The 15,184-nt window shown below is 37.9% G+C and overlaps 1 protein-coding gene across 1 annotated transcript in view; it reads right to left on the reverse strand.

The window, feature by feature from the left end:
• Window positions 1–15,184, reverse strand: part of DOK6 (docking protein 6) — a 272,321-nt gene that overhangs the window by 62,470 nt on the left and 194,667 nt on the right. The window lies entirely within an intron of this gene.

Genomic DNA, 15,184 nt, shown 5'->3' on the forward strand with positions numbered 1-15,184 from the left:
CATTTCTGAGAACATATAATACCTTAGACATTTTTATTATGTAAACTCAAGAGGAAAAGTCAGAGTATAAATTCTTTTTCAATTATTTAATTCTAATTATCTTTTTAAAACATAATTTTTTATTGGAATAAAACCACTGACAATTTGTTAGGCGATAGGATTATAGGTAAGTTTTATCAACAAAGGCTAATTCTAACGTGAAAAATATTTTACATTATTATTTTAAGCCAGCTTTAAAAATGCGTTGGAGGCCTTCAGAAAGACTCACTCACTATCAAGATGTCACCGCTCAGATGTTGGGTACAAACTGGATTGCTGTGTTGCTGGTTTTCAGGTTTTACCATCAAAAGATTTGCACAAAATGTTCATGAAGCCAAACTACATCTTCCAGCACCCAAAAGATTTTCAGATCCTTCTCTATGATTCTCCAAGGAGTTTTCAGTAGAAACGTCGCAAGAGGCTTCAAACATTACAGAGCCTGTGACTACCACCCCTTAGGGCCCCATAGAGCCAGCACTTAGCTTCTGAGAAAGAGATCTTAATAAAATTCACACAGCGTGAAATGGAAAGTCTGGGGGAAAAATGAAGAGTTTTCACAAAGTGAAACAAATGAGTTTTCTTTGTCGATTCAGACGAGTAAAGAAACCCAGCAGCAGGAGCAGGAAAACCACCGATAAGTAGTGAGCACATTTGTTTGAGGTGGACTTTTGTTCACTGTCATGTGAAAAACAATGCTTATTAGCCTTCGGAAATGAGATAATGAAGACACAAATTGTTATTTCATGCCCAGTCATTGAGATACAAACGTCTGACTCGTATCCACTTCCTGGGACTTAAGTCTGCCCAGTGAGGAAGTTTGAAAGTGGACAGAAGGGTTTGTTCCAGCCTCTGAAACAAAAGCTACTGTAAACTTCATTCTTTGATCAAGAAAAAGAAATGACAACACACAGGCATCAAACAACAAAGACATTTTAGGTGACTGTAATCTAATTCAATCCAGGTACCAAAAGCTAAGATGACATCAACATTCTTCCGTAAAACTGGCTTATTTTTATGACTTTTGTCAGCCATGTTGGAATCATCAGTTTAAGTTTCTTGTTTACTGTTTAAAACATGCTCTCTTGAGGCTGGTAAGGAAGAGCTACGGAGATGTGTTTTCTTACAAGTCTACACAGTGTTGTGGTAGCAAGACAGCACTGGAGAAGACGATTAGGGCACAGGTGACATCATTTTGATGGCCATTGTCTTGGTATTCAATGTGTGGTCCACAGACCATCAGCCCCTGCCGTGTTGGGTGCCTGTCCAGGCTACTGGATTGGAACCTGCGTTTGACAATGGCTCCAGCCAATTCCTATGCACATTACAGTTTGAGAACCACTGGTCTGGAGAAGAACTCTTTCCACAGGTCACTATTCATGAAAGGGGACTGGGAGATGACACTCAGGACGCAAATGAGTTCAAATTAGAAGCTACAGCTTAAGACTGACATATGAGACTGAGGGTTAGAAAGAAAGAAAGGTGACCAAAAAACCCCTACCAAAAACAAAAAAGAAAAACACCTATAAGAATCCTTTTCTTAACTTGGGAACATGTAAGACAGAGGTGCTAGGGACATTTGAATATCCTAAGCCCCTTGTTTCTAAAAGGCACATTCTTTTTTTTTTTTTAAATTTATTGGGGTGACAATTGTTAGTAAAATTACATAGATTTCAGGTGCACAATTCTGTATTACATCATCTATAAATCCCATTGTGTGTTCACCACCCAGAGTCAGTTCTCCTTCCATCACCATATATTTGATCCCCCTTACCCTCATCTCCCAACCCCCTCTCCCCTTACCCTCTGGTAACTACTAAACTATTGTCTGTGTCTATGAATTTTTGTTTCTCATTTGTTTCTCTTGTTCTTTTGTTGTTTTTGGTTTATATACCACATATCAGTGAAATCATATGGTTCTCTGCTTTTTCTGTCTGACTTACTTCGCTTAGCATTATACTCTCAAGATCCATCCATGTTGTTACAAATGGTCCTATTTCATCTTTTCTTACCACTGAATAGTATTCCACTGTGTGTATATATACCACAACTTCTTTATCCATTCATCTATCGAAGGACATTTTGGTTGTTTCCATGTCTTGGCCACTGTAAACAAAGCTGCAATGAACATTGGAGCACACGTGTCTTTATGGATAAATGTTTTCAAATTTTTTGGGTAGATACCCAGGAGAGGGATTGCTGGGTCATACAGTAATTCTATTTGTAATTTTTTCAGGAACCTCCACACTGCCTTCCATAACGGCTGCACCAGTCTGCATTCCCACCAACAGTGTATGAGGGTTCCTTTTTCTCCACAGCCTCTCCAACACTTGTTACTATTTGTCTTGTTGATGATAGCCATTCTGACTGGGGTGAGGTGATATCTCATTGTGGTTTTTATTTGCATTTCTCTGATGATTAGTGATGTTGAGCATTTTTTCATATGTCTATTTGCCATTTGTATGTCCTCTTTGGAGAAAAGTCTCTTCAGGTCCTCTGCCCATTTTTCAATTGGGTTGTTTGTTTTGTTGTTGTTGAGTTGCATGAGTTCCTTGTATATTTTGGATATTAGCCCCTTATTGGAGACACTGTTTGCAAAAATCTTCTTCCATTCAGTTGGTGGCCTCTTTATTTTGTCGATGGTTTCTTTTGCTGTGCAGAAGCTTTTAAGTTTCATATAGTCCCATTCATTTATTTTAGCTTTTACTTCCATCGCCTTTGGAGTCAAATTCATAAAATGCTCTTTGAACCCAAGGTCCATAAGTTTAGTACCTATGTTTTCTTCTATGCAGTTTATTGTGTCAGGTCTTATGCTTAAGTCTTTGGTCCATTTTGAATTAATTTTGGTACATGGTGACAGATAGCAGTCCAGTTTCATTCTTTTGCACGTGGCTATCCAATTCTCCCAGCACCATTTATTGAAGAGGCTGTCTTTTCTCCATTGTATGTTTTTTGCTCCTTTGTCAAAAATTATCTGTCCATATTTATGTGGTTTTATTTCTGGGTTGTCAATTCTATTCCATTGGTCTATGTGTCTCTATGTCTGCCAATACCATGCTGTTTTGATTATTGTAGCCCTGTAGTACAAGCTAAAGTCTGGGAGTGTGATACCTCCAGTATTGTTCTTTTTTCTTAAGATTGCTTTGGCTATTCGGGGTCTTTTGTGGTTCCAAACAAGTCTGATGATTTTTTGTTCTATTTCTTTAAAAAAATGTAATTGGGATTTTGATGGGGATTTCATTAAATCTGTATATTGCTTTGGGTAATGTGGTCATTTTAACTATGTTGATTCTTCCAATCCATGAGCACGGAATATCTTTCCATTTCTTTGTGTCTTCTTCAATTTCTTTTAAAAATGTCTTCTAGTTTTCAGCATATAGGTCCTTCACATCCTTGGTTAAGTTTATTCCTAAGTATTTTATTCTTTTTGTTGCAATTGCAAAAGGAATTGTTTTTTGTATTTCTTTTTCTGAGATTTCATTGTTAGTGTATAGGAATGCAATGGACTTTTGTACGCTGATTTTGTAACCGGCAACTTTACTGTATTTGTTGATTGTTTCTAATAGCTTTTTGGTGGAGTCTTTAGGGTTTTCTATATATAGCATCATGTCATCTGCAAAGAGTGACAATTTCACTTCTTCATTCCCAATTTGTATGCCTTTTATTTCTTTCTGTTGCCTGATTGCTCTGGCAAGGACTTCCAACACTATGTTGAAAAGCAGAGGTGATAGGGGACAGCCCTGTCGTGTTCCTGAACGTAGAGCAAAGGGCTTCAGTTTTTTACCATTAATTATGAGATTAGCTGAGGGCTTGTCATATATGGCCTTTATTATGTTGAGGTATTTTCCTTCTATACCTATTTTATTAAGTGTTTTAATCATAAATTGATGTTGTATCTTGTCAAATGCTTTTTCTGCATCAATTGATATAATCATAAGATTTTTGTCAAAAGGCACATTCTTAATTGCATTTATGCAGAGAAAAAGTGAAAATATGGACAGAATATGTTTGTCCTGGTTTCAAGGTAGAATTTTATTGAAATTTATAGATAATTGCATGTTATCTATCTTTAGAGTCAACAAAGTATTTGCATAAAATTAATACTTTGTAAAATCTAAAATCATGTGTTAAAAATATTTCTAAAGTCCCTCTGAGCATTAAGGAGTAGTTTGGGGACTCGTAGAAAGTCTAAGATGATAGGAGTGACACACTTATGTCTAGGTGTTTTTTTGTTTTTTAGACCTTGTGATATAAGGGGCATTATAATAATATAGGATTCCAAAGACAACGGGCACAAATTTCAGCCATCATGCCATGGCCCATCATAGCCACTTATTTATCAAGTACTGTAAGCCAGGCATTGTCTTGAGCCTGGGGATGAAAAGCAGGGGGAAAATATACATGGCTCATTGACTCTGAGCCTTTTCAAGTAGTGGGGAAGCTTAGCATTGTTCAAACAATGGCGTAAGTGCCTCCAGGGAGAAGTACGGAGTCCAGAGGAAGACAAAAGGGGAATGACCTGAGTGAGCTATTTCATCTCTTTACCCCTCATCTATAAAAGGGGGCAACAGGACTTTGTCACAGGATGCTTCTTTTAACTGAGTGATGTGATGTATGTGACAGGGGAAGTGTAATACAGCAGGCCCGGTTTGTTTAAACCCTGCACATATTCCAGAAAGGCCTGTGTTGGGGATGATTCCTTGGCTGACTTCTGGAAGGGAACCTCTGACTCTCTGGAATACTCAGCCTGATGAGAGTGTTTTTGTGGGCCTGAGGCCTTGAGCCATGCTGTAGCAGTTTGAACATATGACGTGATGGTCACTGACTGTTTTGCTCTGGTGGGGGGTGGAGTTGAGCAGCTCAGGTCCATCCGGCAGAAATCGCACGCTTGTATGAGTGACCATCAATGGAAACCTCGGACACTGAGGCCTGGGATGGCTTTCTTGGTTGACAACACTTCATGTGTGTTGTCACACATCATTGCTGGGAGAATTAAGCACGTCTCCCAGTGACTGCCCTGGGAGGGGGCCCTGAAAGCTCACACCTGGCCTTTCCTGGTCTGCATCCCTGTCTTTTCTTTTGCTGGTTTCAGTCTGTACCTTTCACTGTAGTAAACCATAACCATGAGTATAACCGCTTTTTCTGACTCTTGTGAGTCTTTCTGGAGAGTCATTGAGCCTGACGGTGGTCTTGGGGAGCCTCCACCTAAGACAGCCAGAGTGTGGTAGGTTGTCAGTACATTTTTTATATAAGAATCTAAAAAATCCTAGTCTTTTCCCTACATGGCTCTTTTTCAAGTTCCATTCCTCTAGGAATCTAAGACAATATCCTCTCTTTCTTTATCCCAACCCACCATTGACTTCCAGAATCACTTGAAATAGCAGTACTGTCAGTCTGGTGTCTGCTGTGGTCTAATAAATAAGGAATACTAGAGTTCATGGGGTGTATGTATTCGCAGGAAACGGACCCCCCAGTGAGGTGATCCACTGGCATGCTTCTCGTAGTTGCCTTCAAGCGGAGAATCAGCCCTAACATACGGGTCCTGAAAGAGATTTCACTGGAGAGTAGCCCCTACTCCTAAACCATGGCTTTCCTTTCCTGCCTTTACATCTCAAACTTAGCTCTTTATGAAGAGCGGCTTCAAAATTCCAGTCTTTCTTCCAATGGCAAACAAGAGAAATTTACCAAATCAAAAGTTAAAGATGCACTGTACTTTGAAAAAGTGAAAATGGATCATTTCAAAGAATTCTCCATGGGTCTTTAGATCAAGTCTTGCTACAGACGAATTGGTGCACCATTGGCGATTTTGTCCATCTTCACAGCTTTAAAATTTCATTCTCACTGTACGTTTTGCTATGTTGTATATATATTTAATGACCAAATATTTATTCTTCATGCACACAGACCTTTTAAACTCTCAGAAATGGAGTAGAGCATGGTTACTTTCTTGAAAACCCGGTGGTGTTTCTATTCACTATTTAAAATTTAATGTTTAATTATAGAAAGTAATGAAATTCTTAAAAGCACAGCTTTTCTGCAGTGCAGTTAAAACCAATTAACACTTTCATTCCATTAACAGTTTAATCTTTATTGTCATTTAACAATACTAGCAGTTTATACATTTTTTTTTTTTAGCAGCTATGAAAAGGCTGCAGATTTTCTCTAAGAGCGCTAGTAAGTCAGACTTTGATCCATTGTAAGCACCTGCAAGCAAAATGGACCAATAGACAAAATCGACAGTATAAAGGTCCAGAAATAGACCCAAATCTTTTAAGAGTTATATATGTGATGAAAGTACCATTTCAAATCAGTGAGGGAAAACTGGACTCTTCAATAAACTGTGTTGGACATGAGCCATTTGGAAAAATATTTGGATGCATGTTTCTATCTCCACTAATGTAAATTCCAGAGAAAGCAAATGGAAAAAAAAAAAAAAAAGTACTAGAAGAAAATAGAGAATTCCTGTATAAATTCAGAAAAAGGAAGGGGTTTCAAGTTATGATCTAAGCCAAAAAGTCACAAAAGAGAAAAATGGAAAAATCTGCCTGTGAAAAAAAAAATTAAAAATAAGAAAGAAATCCTAAAATACCCAAAGACAAATAAAAACTAGGAAAAATACTTGAAACTTGTAACACTGATAACTTTTCATCTATAAAATAAACAATATCAGTACTTTATTCACAGGGTTGTTTGAGCATTAAATAAATTAATATGTGCAAATCCTGTAACAGTACCTGTAACATATTATTATGTATTGCTATTTTTCATTACTACTATTACTGAAATAGTTAGATCTCTAAATGAAAAAACAAGGTTAAAATAATATATATAGCGTGCTAACATTTCTTTAAAACAGTGTGCATGGAAAGAATTTATATACGTCTTTGGTTATATGTACATCAAACTCTATAAGAATGCACACAAATCCAGTAACTGTATTATTTGTTGAGGCTGCAGTAACCTTGACAGATGGTGTATAAGTATGAAAGGGATAATTTGCACTGTAAACAATCAAATTCAATAAGGAAATGTTATTGATTTATTAATTGAATTGAATGAATCAAGATTAAATTAGCATTAAATTTTAAAGCAACGGTCAAAAGACTTGCAGGATTTTGGGGAAGATGTAGTATTTATAATATGCTTAGCTCAGTCTTTGTCACTTGGTAAATATCCTTTTACTATTAAACTTAAAAATACAGTACTGATCACTAGGGCCCTGCCTTCTAATTTAACCACGTCCCCCGCCCCACACATACACAGTATGTCCATTTACATATGCACTTAATCTCTTTCCAGTGTAGCACAGACATCTGATGTGATTTTCAAGAGTTCTAGGCTTGCAGAGCTCTGGTCTGTGATGCATTGCAATAACAACAACAGTCACAGCAGTGATGAGGATAATAATAGCTAGCTTTCACGGAGCACCGACTCGTGCCAGGCTCGGTGATCCGTGCAGCACGGGCATTACCTCTTGAGCTTCTCTACACCCTACAAGGCTCCCAGTGCTTCCCATTTTACAGAAAACACCATCATCCTAGGAGGTTAAGAAACTTGCCCAAGGTCATTAACATTTAAGGGGCTGAGCTGTGATCAGAAGCTACCTAGCCATGTGATTTTGGAGGGTCAGCTCACGATCACTAAGCCAGATTGCGCTTATTCAAGATGGGCAGAAAAGCACACATAATTCTTAAATTATAAAAATTTTTGTAGTGGATATATAGAGAGAGAGTTCAAGACAGGGCTTGGGCTAAAACATTTTGAAGGCTCACTCCTTTTCTTTCAAATCATGTTTCTAAGACATGGACCTCAACTGGTGCACCTGTAAAATGCACATCAACGTAAATCAAAGAGTCAAACTGTAGAACTGGAATTCACCGCCCCCTGCACTCCCAACCTCACACCACGTTCTTTGTAAGGAGGAAGGTGTAGCAGAATGTTTGCCATCCTCTCTGCCTCGTGACTGGGTTACTGTACAGCCCCAAATATTTAATGCAGACAGTGGCTGTTCTTGGTTGATTTCGCTGTGGGTACCTTAGGGTTACAATGCTTTTTATCAAACAGGGTGGAAACCTGAGTCTACAAGGAGATCTGGATTTTAGTCCAGGCTCTGCTGCACATTGGCTTTGTGAAATGCCATTTTGATCCTTTATAAAATTAAAGTTTTAATGAAAGACTTACTCTAGGGTACACTGTGTTCCACAATTCTATATAATTCCTCCCCCATGGGTACCTAGTGATGGTTTAATCACAACACATTATTTAAAATAGCTACATCTTTTCAAAGTTTTCATTCTATTCTATTTACTTTCTCTTACTTTCAAATTTTCTCTTTCATTTTTTCATCTCAATGAAAAAGTCAACTGAGTCTCTCTGAAATAGTCCAAAGTTTTGGCTTTAGGGAATCCTTGAGGAGAAATACAAATAAGATGCTCTTCTATTTATCTTCCTTTCTGCCTCAAAAATTGAGAACTGAAAAACCCACCAGGTGAAGATGGAAAGTTAGTCATAAGACTTCAGTTGCTATTTAATTACCTCAGTACATGATCACAAATTATTACCATTATCATTATTACTACTCTGTTCCATTATAGGTTTATGAAGGTTTAGTGAAAAAAAAACTAAAAAAGGTTTACAGCTAATTTTACATTCATCCCTTATACATACCTTCCAGTAGCTTTATTGCAAAAATATTGGAAATTCCTTGAGAATTAGGAGTTTTAACATCTTTAATACCCAAGTGTCAATCACAAAAAGTACTTAATGCACCTATGCTTATGGATCAAAATGATTTGAAAATTATCAATACATGGTTACCTGATAGTATTGATTTTGTAGTTCTTATAGCAAATATTAAAGCAAAATAAAATGCAAAAGAAACATTTTTTATTTTTTTTTTAAAGACTGATTCCCCGGGTGTTAGTCTTCTGATGGAGTGAACCACAGAGTCAAAAGGAAAATGGAGAACAGATACATTCTTATGCTGCCAGCTGACGTACACTTAGTTCTATTTTAAAATTGTGTGAGGGAGGCTGTGTGTCTATCTCATGAAACAGCTACCAATATATACTCAAACGTATTTTTCTGGGGAAGCGCTAATAACAAAGTAAGTCAAGCGAAAGTTTAATTCTAAAATTCTATCGCCTGCAAATTATACTTCTCTTTCAAAGTGAATTTGACTGCCAAGTTATGGTTGGGAAAGTTTTACAGTTTAACATGCAAGTTACTAATATTCAGTCACTGAATTAGAAAGGAAGAGTTAACGCTTCTCTTCACCATTTTGAAGGGAACCTAAAAATGAGATCATTATATTCCCTCAGAGCAAAAGAGCATGTAATCAGGGTTTAGAAATTACATTTTTATCCTCTTTTTGCTCTAACTATGGCTAATTAAGGTAATTTTTAATTATGTGAAAGATTCTTTCAGTATCTCAAGTGACTACAAAAGAGTTTAAATTAGCCAAAATAGAAAAGAAATTAAAGACTATACTTGATTTTATCTTAATTAAGTCTTGCCTTTTCTTCTTAGGTTGTATTCATACATTCATTAAATTTTTTTGGACCCCTATCGCGTGTCAGGCACTAGATTAGCTTCTGGATATTTTTAAAAATCATATTTAAAATAAGTAAATAAACATTAATTCATGAATTGCATATGCTTGTTATACAGATGCTATATATATACCTTTTCATTTAAAAATTCAGCAAATGAGTAGATGGTTATATGAAATACATAACTTAGTAACACATTTTGGAGATTGAGAACTGTTAAGTTGGTTATCCTTATTGTGTTAAATTTTCTCTAGAGGATTTTAGTTGACATATCACTGAGAGAGTATAATCTTCAGTCTTTTATTGCCATTATCAAAACAGGCCACCCATTAAAATGGTACAACACAAATTATTCTAAGATACTGAGGGCAAATCCTGATTTCTATTACGAAAGATGTGGGTATATGTTTAAGCTACATCTGTTTTATTTTTTGAAATAGAAATTAAAATTTAGTGCTATGATGAAAAAAACGAATCTACTTAAATCTTAAAATTTAAAGAATTTCAAGTTCAACTGCCTAGATTTTTTTTTATAATGTCAAATGTCATCATTCCCTGTTAGTAAATGTTAAACCTTAATTTTAAAACTTCATTTAACACTTTAAATTGTATTCCTTACAAAAATATAAATTGAAAATATGGTGACCAGATCATTTGAATCACCTTGAAAACAGAAGCTGAGAAATGGCATCACTATTTCCCCATCATAAATGAAAGTATCAATAATGTTATATTATCCCTTGATGTCTTTAACCTTCTCGGGTGTAAGATTTTAATGTTCATCAAGGTTGTTACTGGTGTATTCTAGTTTAAGAAGTCAATCGTCTGTGTTTCCGCTGGTGAATCAGGTACAAACTTGTATTACAGTACTTCTAGCATCTCCTCATCCTTATTATTACATGCCTTCTTCCCGGTTAGGCTCTTATCCACTGAAAGCAGAGGTGGGTGGGGATAGAAAGAAAAATGAGAATAAACCGTTAGAGCCTAGACCACTCAGTCCACCAAAGGGCATGTTGCTATTTGAGACTGAAGTGGGGGTTCCCACCCAGGGTCTTGCAGAAGTTAGAGTAGAACACCAGATAGCTGGGGACAGTTAAATATTGACAGACTTAAAAGAAGAGGTATGAGAAAATGGGGAGAGCAAGGCACTAAGAGACATTCTTATACTTTTTTTGCTTCCTAGGAGTTGTGTAGTTAATCCCCCCTTCACGATTCCTCTGAAAAAGACTGGTAGTAATTACCTATGATACTTTTCAAGGCATTTTAGAATTGTGTTTATATTTATTTTGGGGGGTTCTACTTCCAGTATGGCTGAGTAAGCTCCTCCCAGAATCTGTCACAGATGACAACGATAAATTTTACCTACAAACCAAGCAACCAACCAAACAAACTCTTTCTGCCCACAACTCCTTCAATTCCTCCACTATATAGTTTCTGCCCTCTGCAATCGCTTGGGGGTATGGAGTGTACTGAATGTATTTTATTTTGATGGGTGTTATTACTAAAGAGCCTCTTGTCATTTTCAGAGCCAAAACCAAAAGTGTATTCTTAGATATTGGTCATGGAGGATGATAGTTACTACAACAAGCTCCAGTGACCTAGATTTCAGCCACTTCAGAAGAGTCCTGCTGAAGAAAGGGTCATTGGGGCAGGAGTATGCGAGCACAGGAATCCTTTCTGCTGTGACCATTCACAACTGCAATTATGACAGCATGAATCAGTAAACTAAGAATGATCTCTCATGTGAGATTAATGCTTGGGAAGAAACTGGAGACAGGTATGTGCGGACAGAGAGAGCAGCAACAAATTAAAAAAAAAAAACTTAAAGAAAAAAAAAGATGCTTTGGAAAGGTCAGTCAGATGGTGATAAAAACCAACAAGGATGGAGTTGAGAAAATGATTCTTCCAACAAGAGCATCTTTCAGCGATCAAGTTGGCTGTATCCTGAGGACAGAAAATGTTCCAGGATCCAGAAAGGAGGGAATAGAGATCAGAATAAGCAGAGGACACAGAGTCAACTTTAAAATGTAAAAATTATTTTCAGAGTCCCATCATCAGAGAATATTCTCGATGTATCTCTCCCTGTTCATCCTGTCCATAGCCCTGGCTGATGGTACTGATGGCATTTCCCTGATAACTTAAGCTGCAGGCAGGTGAGATAATGCAATGTCTTGAACTACCAGACAAGGCAGTAACAGCATCAGTGTTAGAGGGTCACTTGTGAAAAGAGAGATGCAGGACAGGTGAGCAGATCTTGGCCAGAATGGGTAGCGTCTTACTGAATGTTTAGCTTTCTGTTCCATTTTGTCTGAGGCCAGGTATACTTTGTTTCATGTGTTTGGATTCCATAAGATTTCAGATAACGAGGACTGAGTCCATATTTTACATAAACATTCTAGGGGATACTTCTGCATGTTTAAGATTGAAACTAGTGCTTTTTGAGCAAGCCCAGGATGGTTTCCTGCTCCACTGAATGTAGAGAGAACTAAGACTGCACAGAGCCTTCTCGCAGGACCAAATTTTCATTAGTTTATTTATTCATTTAACAAACACTTATCTGTCATTCATTGTCTGCAAGATGCAAGGCCCTTTGCCCAGCCCGGTACCTGGCTGCGTGGTGATGGGTGGTGACTTGGAAAAGTTACCTGAATGAGTAAGATTTTGGAGCTTCTTTTGAGTAATTTATACTCTCTCTACCGCCTCTTGTTCACTATGTCTCCATACTTGGGTCCAAATATATTTCTTTTATATTTCCAGAAATATCATCAATCGTTAATTAAACATTTTCTAGAGAGTTGAAAGGCTGGTGGTAGGAATGAATTAATGACTTACGTAATTGAGAAGTATTTATAGAAATAGAGTTTTGGTTTTCCGGAGCAGGCAATTTCCTATTTTTAGAAGTGAAAACCATTATAGCATTCATTGGTTTTGCTAGCCAGGGGGCTGCCTGAAGATACGGGTTTCGTGGTTGGTCGGGAGGAGAAAAGGAGCAGATACAGAAAATCCTAAGTAACAGATGATGCCAACTTAACATTCTTTATATTACATTGGTGCAAAAGTCATTGCGGTTTTCAAGTCAATTATTTTTAACCTTTTAAACCACAATTACTTTTGCACCAACCTAATCATTTTGGCCAAAGCTGGTTCAGGCGCCTCATGCACGAATTTAAAACCTGGACCCCTTCTAGGCTTCCCAGATTCTCTCCTTGAGTGGCCAGGCAGAGATGGGGAGACAGATGAGTTGGCTGCCCAGCATCCTCTCCTGCCACTGTCCTGTCTCAAGATGGCACACTGTGGGAGCATAAAGGAGGTCGGAGTTTTCCTTTCCACTGTCCTCAGTCAGCACCAACTGGTGTAAAGAATGGAATAAAAATGCCAAAGGAAAGCAGTTGAGAGAAATTTACTTTTTACCCTTGAGACCTAATGGGAATTCAAGCAGTATACATTTTATTTTATTTTTCTTAATGGTCAAAGCCCTTGGCTGCATATTGTAAGTACCTGTCATGGATTAAAGCAATTTTAGTGAGAGATACTCCTTTCAGCTAGTTGTTCAAGCTCTGCGATCCGCTCATTTTAAATGTTATCTTCTCCAGGAATAAAAGATCATTTGCTAAGTAATACTTATATGATTTCATTCTTTTTATTGCATGTAAGGACGTTTCAGAGTCTCAATTATGTAATGTTTGGAATTGTTCTGTTGTCGACAATCTAAGTGCTTGAGCTGTAAAGTTACCTTATGTCTATATAATTCATGCTACTTTTTCAAGGCAGGGACTGAATTCTCATTTCAATTCCCAATGATTATTTCTCTCGCTATTTTCATTAGGGTTTCCTATAGATTCGGGGGGAGAAGGAATCAGCCAGGTAGAAAACAAGAGAGAGAACTGGAAAGCACATCTCTTCTCAAATAGGATTTATGTCAAAGGAAGTGGTAAAGGTTTTGAGACCAGGGGAAGAGATGGAGCAGCGCTGGGTTGCACAGCCAGTGGGTAGGGAAGACGATGCCCAGGAAGGCAGGTAGCATCCTGGGAAACACAGATGAGGACCAAAGGGCTTAGGCTTAGGTTGGATGCCTTGGAAAAGCCACCTGACCTGCTAGGTTCAGCTGCTCACCTGTACACCTACGTGTTCGACACACCTTCTAGGATGAGGGTCAAAGCGTGAGAGCATTTTGAAAGCACCATGAAAAGAAAGATATTGGTGTGATTATGAGAGATGGTCTCACCAGCACACTGCTGGACCCGGAGAGTGAAAACATCCTCCTTAGCTAATGTCTTCTGGCTGTGCTTTTGATCTTGTCTGGCCTCTGCCACAATGCCGCTGATGTCACATTTTCTGTGTTTGGCGATGGCATTTCCCGTTCTCAAACTGTGGCCCACAAGGCCTCTGGCGGGCCCAGTCGCACCCTCACGTGTGCTCTGTCAGACACGCAATGGCCCCCGTCAGAGAATCTGCCTGTGAAAAACTGCTTCCCCCGGTTAAGTGGCCGCTTTCCATTGGGGGCATTTGCCTCTGCTTCCACCAACACAGACAATATTTGTGAAGGGAACAAAAGACAATTTGCTATTTCAGCAGCTCATGCACAGGTCATTTTTCAACCTGTTTCTCCAGCAGTGGAAGGTTTTGAGTATAGAGCTCTAGACACATTGCCTTTTTGGAAATTCATTTATGCTCTCAGGGGCTGGGCTGTCTTCCCCTCTACCCAGTTTCATTATATTTAGTGCAGCAGAGCGTGCAGATAATGTGGTTAGAATTGCAGGCAAAATAACCCATCACCAAACCTATTGTCAGCTTTCTGCCTATTTAATAGAAATGCTGTATGCAAAAAAATATTTATAGATGATCAGCATTGGAATAAATTGTAAGGCTTAGTTTCTGATTTGGGATTTGAGTGACTTTACGTATTTTGCTCTGGGGTTCTATTCAAAATATGGCAATTACCTTGGCACAAAAAGTAAGAAAACAGAATTTCTTTCAGTGAGAATTTCTTGTTTTGTTAGGGTTTCTACGTAATTGTAGAGTTCATTTTGAACCAGTTTTACTAGTAAATAGAAAATAATATATATATCTGCAGAATACTGGGCTGTCATTGTACATTTGGGTGCTGAATATTTGTTATTAATATTTTTAATTAACATACATATGAATAAATTTAACTGTAGAGGTGTGAAGTATTTTGCTGTTATTGCAAACAAATGCCAAAGAAAATAATCTAATAATGTACCATTCAAATCTGCTAGCTGAAAAAAAAGAGTTCTGGATTCAGGCTCTATAGATGGGGGTTTCTTTTCTGGGTGTGCTAATAATGACTTATGTGACCTTGCATGTATCAACTATTCTCTATTTGTTCCTTGATAATTCTCTATCCTTTTCTGTCTTGTCCGTCTGGCACTGTACCTGGGAAGCTGCCTTCTGCAGGCCCAGGCTTGCTTGCTTTCTGGTTTGGGCAAGGGGGACATTGACAGAAGACAGAAGAGTGGGAGGGAGCAGTCGAAGTATTTTTCCTACCCTGTCTTTTCTGGCTCAGCACTGTGTTCTGATGGTGTTTCTTCCTCCAAGGATCCCCATTCACTCTGGTTCTGGTTTCCTTGTTCCTT

The sequence above is a fragment of the Rhinolophus sinicus genome, linkage group LG09 (genome assembly GCF_036562045.2).
Source record: "Rhinolophus sinicus isolate RSC01 linkage group LG09, ASM3656204v1, whole genome shotgun sequence".
NCBI classification, from domain to species: domain Eukaryota; kingdom Metazoa; phylum Chordata; class Mammalia; order Chiroptera; family Rhinolophidae; genus Rhinolophus; species Rhinolophus sinicus.